General features: G+C 35.9%; 1 non-coding gene across 1 annotated transcript; it reads right to left on the reverse strand.

Annotated features, from left to right (window-relative positions):
- Nucleotides 1-1,164: 1,164 nt before the first annotated feature.
- On the reverse strand, nucleotides 1,165-1,271 carry LOC141624737 (small nucleolar RNA R71). Its single transcript, XR_012534546.1, has one exon. It is a non-coding gene; the product is annotated as a small nucleolar RNA R71 (small nucleolar RNA).
- Nucleotides 1,272-7,310: the final 6,039 nt, after the last annotated feature.

The raw sequence follows: 7,310 nt of genomic DNA on the forward strand, positions 1-7,310 counted from the left end.
TCATGAAATTAAGAACAATTAATTAACCCAATGTCAAGTCTAAGCTTCTCAAATTGTTTCCTTTCAAGTGGTTTAGTAAATATATCGGCTATTTGATCTTCGGTTTTGCAAAAGATAAGTTTAACATTCCCTTTTTCTACGTGGTCTCGAATTAAATGATGACGAATCTTAATATGCTTAGTCTTAGAATGTTGAATTGGATTTTTAGAAATCTTTATTGCACTCGTATTATCACACATTCTGGGAACGGAGTCATAAATAATTCCAAAGTCAAGAAGTTGTTGTTTTACCCAAAGAAGTTGAGAGCAACAATGAGCGGCGCTAACATACTCACTCTCGGCCGTTGAAAGAGCAACCGTGTTTTGTTTTCTTGAGCCCCACGAAATCAAGCAAGGCCCCAAGAACGTGGCAATTCCGGAGGTGCTCTTTCGGTCAATGCTACACCCAGTATAGTCCGCATCTGAATAACCTATAAGATCGAAAGGACAATGTAAGGGGTACCATAAATAAAGTTCTTGTGTTCCAATCAAATATCGAAGAATACACTTAACACGTTTGTTCTAATTGTTTTCGAGTTGTTTGATATTTTGCATGTCTAGAAGGTCACAAGGTGACTTGTTACCCTTTGATCGCGAAATTGAAAGGACTTTAACAACTAATAGAAGACTTGCTAGGAGAACTTTGAGAGGTATTAGTGAGGTTATTCAACCAAATACTATTGAGTTCATCAACCCTTTTGCAAGAGAAGGTGAGGATAACCCAACACAAAATCCAACACAAAATCAACCCACAATGCCTAAGTTTTCATCACACTTTGTACCCACCGAGGAGAACCTACCCAATGGTACTCCCACACCACAACACTTAACCGGACATTTTATTGCCAAATCCGCATTTATCCAATTAGTCGAAAGAAGCCAATTTGGGGGGATGCCTAGTGAAGACCCTCATTCTCATATGGAGACTTTTTGTGACTATTGTGATGCGATTTCTCAAACCGGTGTAACTCAAGACCAAATTCGATGGGTCTTATTTCCTTTTTCTCTAATTGGCACCGCAAAACAATGGTTGAAAAACCTTGATAAGGCTACTCTCGGAATTGATTCTTGGAAGAAATTGGCTCTAGCTTTCTACAAAAAGTTCTATCCACCGGAAAAGACTAACATGCTAAGAGCTCAAATTACGGGCTTTAAACAAAGGGATGAGGAATCTTTGTATGAAGCTTGGGAGAGATTCAAGGGAATTTGTCGCTCATGTCCTCATCATGGACTTAGCGAGTGGTTCTTGGTACAACAATTTTGGAACGGTCTATATGAAGATTCAAGGAACATTCTCAACATGGGATCAAATGGAATGTTCACCGAAGTTGATGACAATCAAACTTGGAACAAAATTGAGAAAATGGCGGTCCATAACTCACAATATAGTAGACCTCGCAAGGCTACTAGGGGAGGAAAACATGAAGTAGACTCCGTTACTCAATTGGGTGCTCAACTTAGTGCTCACAATGATACCATTAATTTGAAGTTTGAAAAGGCTATGGCTAGACTTGAAGAAGCCTCAAAATCACCAAAGCATCATGTTAATGCCATGACGGCATCTTCATCAATCCTAAGCGGGATATGTGAGAATTGTGGAACTTTGGGACATGACCAAAGTGAATGTAGGGGAACAAATGAACAAGTGAATGCTTTTCAAGCATACAAGAGTGGTACCCCTTATTCAAACTATTACAATGAAAACACCAAATTCCATCCAAATCTCTCATACAGAAGCCAAAATGTTCAAATTCCTCAACCAACATACACCCCACCTCCCATGAGAAACCAAAATCAAAGACCCTTTTACAACCAAAACCAAGGTTACCAAAATCAAACTCCATACAATCAACAAAATGACCAAGGTTTTGATGTCCAAAAAGCGGTCCTCCAAATGCAAAAGAATCAACAAGAGTTTTTCACTCAAATGCAAAAGGATAGTCAAGCAAAGGAAATCACCATCAACAACATCCTAGCTCACACCAAAATGTTAGAAACCCAATTGACTCAACTAGCATCTTCAAGCTCACAAAGACAAAAGGGGCAATTACCACCTCAAAGTAATCCCCCAAGACATGAAACGGTTAGTTCCATTCACTTGAGAAGTGGTACAAGGTATGAAGCACCGAAGAAGCAAGTTGAGGATGAAGTTGTGGAAGCTAGTGACAAAGAAGAAATTGTGCAAAACTCCAAGGATGGAGAACCATCAAAAGAAGAAATTTCAAGGAAAAATGAAGACAAGGTCAAGGAGAAGGAGCCCATTGTGATTAGACTTCCTTTTCCAAGTCGTCAAGCCAAGCCCAAATTTGATGACCAACTTGGAAAATTTATGGAAATTGTGAAGAATTTGGAAGTCTCAATTCCTTTCACGGAATTAATCAATCACGTGCCGGCCTATGCAAAATACATGAAAGACATCCTCATAAAGAAGAAGTCGATCCGGAAGCTTGAGACTATCGCCTTCACTAAGGTGAGTAGTGCAATACTTCAAGGGAGTTCACCTCCAAAACTCAAAGATCCGGGAAGCTTCTCAATACATTGTACCATTGGCGACACCACGATCAACAAAGCCTTATGTGATCTAGGGGCTAGTGTGAGTGTTATGCCGTATTCGGTGAGTAAAAGGTTGGGGATTGAAGGAAATGTAGATCTATATACATTATAACATACTCATATATGTCAAATTAATTTGTCATAAATTAAAACGGATCTTATGCATGCAAACATTAATAAAAGAGAAGAGAAATAATGTCCTTACATTCAATATTTCGGCTATATTGGGCACAAGAGAGATCACCTTTCTCTCTTGTTCTTGAGCTTATCCTTATGGAAGAACAAAGATCTAAGTACAAGATCTCTCCCCAAGCTTTATACCCAAGGCTTTCTCTTAATCTAATTAATATTATTGAATCTAGTATAATATTAATCTTGTAAAAATTGAACCAAAATAGTTGGTATTTTAACTCCTAAAACCGGGTAGGAGAAGGTATTTTGGAGTATTTTATCTCTCTAATTTTACACTCAAATGTTGAGAGGATATTATCTTTCTAACACTAGCAAAAATGATGTGAATGAATGAATGAATAATTAGAGAGAAAAACTCTCTAATTACCTCCTCAAAACCGGTGGAGAGGAGCCCTTTTGGGGAGCCAATGCATGCCCATAGTGGTCTTCACAAGGTGAGTAGACTTGCATGGCTAGATTAGCTTTTTCATCATTATGTTTCTTATTAAAATATAAACATAATTTAAGCCTAATCACCCTCCATAATTTCGGCCATTATACCTAATATGGAGTCCATATTATTTTTGTCAATTGTCTATATGTAACATGTCATATGTCACATATATATGTTATGTATTTTTAACATATTAAAAATCAACGTATTAATAAAAATACGTCACATACAAAAATCGACTTAGTAATATCATAATTACTTGTGCCAAAATATTTTACCAATTTATAAATCACAACAGATTGCATTTATAACAATTCATTCAATTTCGATTGTTTCTTTAAACAATTTTATTTCATCCGAGTAATTATACAATTTGATTACTCAGACCGTATCTCATTTAATCACATTTCAATTTGATACGTAAATTATACTTCCAAAATCGTCCGTCAATTTTCAAGTAATTTAATTAACTCGCAACATTATACGATTAATTAAATAATCAATTAAGAGTATTGCCCTTTAGGTATGACCTAGGGGTCAACTGATCACCACCGTCACACGACAAAGAATGTCAAACCCTAGTCACCAATCATTACCGATATATGTTGACCAGTTGACAGTAACAAAATTACTTCCCAATTGTATTCTTTAAAATGAGATTTAATAATGATATTTAAATCATTTGATCGCACTATTGTTGAGGACACATTTCCCAACAATCTCCCACTTGTCCTCGACAAGTGTGCGTCACCAATTCTCTTGTCCTATTACTATCTCCCACTCAATGCAAGGTGTCTTTCGGTCGTACTTGCAAGTGATCATATCGAGAGTGGTTTCCTCGATCCGGAGAATAACCGATTGACCGGATTTATCCACTCGGATACCTTCCGAGCGTGGCCACGCATTTCGATTCATTACTCCTCGAGTGGCCCCGAGATATTGTTTCAACCCGACAAGGGGTGGACAATTCCTATCGCACTCATTCCCTTCGACTAGCCACAGCCATCATAACCCAAAATATGCCCATTTGACCCCATTTACGAAGGTCGTAGTAACACAAATCAAAGTTAATCTGAAACTGAGCCATCTTAGGTGAATAGTCTTTAGTCAAAAGAATCGACTCATTTGAATACTATAGCAGCTCTCGCCACGACCAGGCTATATAAATTGCCAGAACTCTATAAGCGGTCATAAGGCCCGACAAAATGTTCCTAACAATCTGCCTATGTGATCGACTAGTCATCTCACATGACTGTATGACACTTGAACTTGCCATCAATCGCATCACACTCTAGTCACTTCGAGACGTCACCTCATACAAGTGACTATGGGCGAATACAATGCTAATCCGTGTTCACTTTAACGGGGTTCAATTGTCACTACAACCCGTTTGGATGTAACAAAGTATAATAAAAGAGTTTTAAAATAAAACTCGAACGACAAATGCGATTATCACACATGAATAGTCAATGCCTGATTACTATTCCATGTTCTATAATCTGATTTGATCTTGTACGTAGTTGTTCATTTCAATTCAATTGAAATGACATGACTCATCATGTTTAGCCTTTTGAGAAGGCTTTGGTCAGTAGGTTTTATCAATTTCTTGTACCTTACTCAACCTTACTACATTATTCGGTTTCCTTTGTAATGTGTATACATTTGCATCACAAAACTTTCTGAGTACGTGTCGAGATCCAATCAAGACATAGGTCCTCTTAGCCTAAGAATAGCTCCCACTTTGGTTTCACAAATGCGGGACTCATCCTCTTGCACATCTCATGATTGCAAGTGTACTCAATTTCCGTTATAAATATCTCTCATTGTTCTTTATTGCCTAGAACGATTCTAGAAAATCTACTTCTTAATTATCATAGCCACAATGGTATCTTAACCATCCTAATGTGTTTTGATTATGGTTTTGTCGGAAACCATGCGCAACCTCAATTGTCAATTGTCACTTGTGTAACACACTTACACAAAATTGCATCATAAACACTTTGCTTTACTTCCTTAATGCTTCTGCATGCACTTAAGGGTAATCTTTATGGCGTACTTGGCAAAGATTACTTAAATTCGATTTTGAAAACAATTCATCATACTCAAAGTATATGAAGTGTTATACATCATTATTCATTTAATTGATCCGGCAGCGGAAGCAAATGGAATCAATCAAATATGTTCAATTTAATTGAACTAGTCATGAATCTTATCAACATAAGACTTCTTACTGACGCTAATATCATGTGGATTTATCTTCATAAATCTGGATATTAAAGATGTATTATAATACTCCGAAAGTCTTAAATCATTCTTGATGATCAATATGTCATCCACATATCGGACTAATTAAAATTTCCGTAACTCCCACTAAACTCCATGTATAAACACAACTTCTCGACTTATCGAGAAATGTTTTATCACATGATCAAAATGTTGATTCTAACTCATTGATGTCCTACTTAAGACCCTCTCTTAAGTTTCACATTATCTTAGGATTGCAAGAATCTACTAAACTCAAGACATGTATTGAATACATTCCTTCTATTGAAGAAGTGGGTTTTAGATTCACTTGCTATGTATTTCATAACCTCATAATGAAACACAATCCCTAAGAAGATCCAAATAGACTTAAGCATTTCAATTAGTGCAAAACCCTTTGCAACCAATCTTGCTTTGAAATATCTCTTTATTAGTGCAAAACTCTTTGTCACTAATCAAGCCCTTTTGTTTCGGATTTTCATGGCTCTAAGCCTTGTATAGTCATATGTTCATTACTTTCTAGAAGTAATCAACTTGAATCAAACAATTTCTTTTGTAAGTTATAAGCTCTTTACTTTCTTCAAAGTAGCATGAATTCATCATTTTTAACAAGTGACGAATTTTAACCTCCTAGGTTTTGAAGAAACAACGTCTTACACAAAACGTTTTATGTAGCCAAGAAAGACCAGTTTCTTGCGACATAACATTCTTTGTGGCTCTTGTATAATTTTCTCCCACTCTGTCTTCTAGAAATAAACTTGTATTTCGAAAGACAAGACTTCACGAGCCACAAACCCGGTGTACTCGTGATTATGGAAAAAGGAAAAATGAGCATTTGTTTCTTGTGAAAACTTACAAACATGGTACTTTTACCATTTCATATCTCATATGATTCGATTTAGTGGAAAAATAATTTAGACAAAAATGACAAAATCCCCAAAAGGATCAAGTAACTCAAAGTAACTTGATTGAAATCCAAACCATATCGAATAGCGTTTGATTTCTTGTGTAATCACACATTATTCCATAATGCATGCTAAGAGAGATTAACTTGTGATACTATATCACATTTCCTTTGGCTTATATCAAAGTCTTCACTTTGATAATCCCATCACGACTTAAATCGTGATTCCTTGAACTCTTTGAAATTCTTCAAAGATTTCTCTATTTACCTTATTAAGTGAACATATTGGCGTCAACTTAAATCGTTGGTAAAAGAAAATGATCAACCTATTTTGGATCGATGATTTACAACCTCGATCTCCTTTTTAACCAAAAGGCACGAGACATCTTGCTTTGAATACAAGATACGCATATACCATTAACAATCTAATGGTTTCAAGAGTACTCGATAACTCTTTGCGTTCATCATTCCAAAATTTAAGGTTTAATCTTGGGTTACCAATTTGAGTCTTACATCATCTTCATGATATATCATTCTAGTTTGGTTTAGAATATAATCACCTTGATGATGGGCTAGCCATACATCAAATCATGGTGTAAAGGGTCACAAAGGTGAAAACCTCTTTTGTATCTTAACAAGTTTATATTCTTATTTAGAGTTTATGCACTTAATAATCATAATTAAGTACAACTTTAAATCCAAAAACTAGATTGAGTACACAATTACTCTATCTCTCGATATTATTGTTGCTAGTCGTCATATTCTAATCATCCTATGTATCAAGTACAATGATGAAAACCTCCATTGGTTTCTAATATTGACGAAGTAATACTAGCAAAATTTATGTTTAATCAAATAAACAATTTAAAGAAGAAGATCCCATTAGATGTCCCACAACTAACTTGATAATTCTTCAAAAATTTGGGGT

The sequence above is a fragment of the Silene latifolia genome, chromosome 1 (assembly GCF_048544455.1).
Source record: "Silene latifolia isolate original U9 population chromosome 1, ASM4854445v1, whole genome shotgun sequence".
Taxonomy (NCBI): domain Eukaryota; kingdom Viridiplantae; phylum Streptophyta; class Magnoliopsida; order Caryophyllales; family Caryophyllaceae; genus Silene; species Silene latifolia.